This window comes from Meleagris gallopavo, chromosome 13 (assembly GCF_000146605.3).
Source record: "Meleagris gallopavo isolate NT-WF06-2002-E0010 breed Aviagen turkey brand Nicholas breeding stock chromosome 13, Turkey_5.1, whole genome shotgun sequence".
NCBI lineage: Eukaryota > Metazoa > Chordata > Aves > Galliformes > Phasianidae > Meleagris > Meleagris gallopavo.
In genome coordinates, this window is record NC_015023.2 from 4,524,500 (window position 1) to 4,524,973 (window position 474).

At 54.4% G+C, this 474-nt stretch overlaps 1 protein-coding gene across 1 annotated transcript in view; it reads left to right on the plus strand.

Annotated features, from left to right (window-relative positions):
• The window catches only part of LOC104913010 (G1/S-specific cyclin-E1-like), a 5,798-nt gene that overhangs the window by 2,861 nt on the left and 2,463 nt on the right, over window positions 1–474 (plus strand). The gene's annotated exons all lie outside the window — the stretch shown is intronic.

Sequence of the window (474 nt, forward strand, 5' to 3'; positions counted from 1 at the left end):
AAAAAAAAAAAAAAAAGATAAAAAGAAAAGGACTCTGCGAAGCTTCTATTGTGAGGACCTTTATCTCTCAAGTTCAGTGATGCTTTGCTTTGTCTGTTTGCATTTATTGAACAATCATTTCCCCGAGCAGCCAGGAATTTGCCCTCATCTACAGGCAGCAGCGACGGTTTGAGTGCTCATGTTCTCCTGCCCACCCAAGCAATAACCGCAAACCGCGCTCATTCCTTTCACCTCTCTGCAGTCTTTTAAACAAAGGTACATTACGACGCGAGGAGGGGGCAAAATGCCCACTGCCCCCAAATAAGCGCCCGGACCCGCGGTGCGGCTGCTCAGCTGAGGGGCATGGAGCGGTCTCCAGTGGCGCACGAGAGCTACGTGGGGAGCTCAGCGTGGGCACGGCTCGAGGGCTGCGGTTCTGGTTTATAAAGAACCCCTCCTTCAGCCGCCCGCCACGAGCCTCGGCGCCCCGGCCGC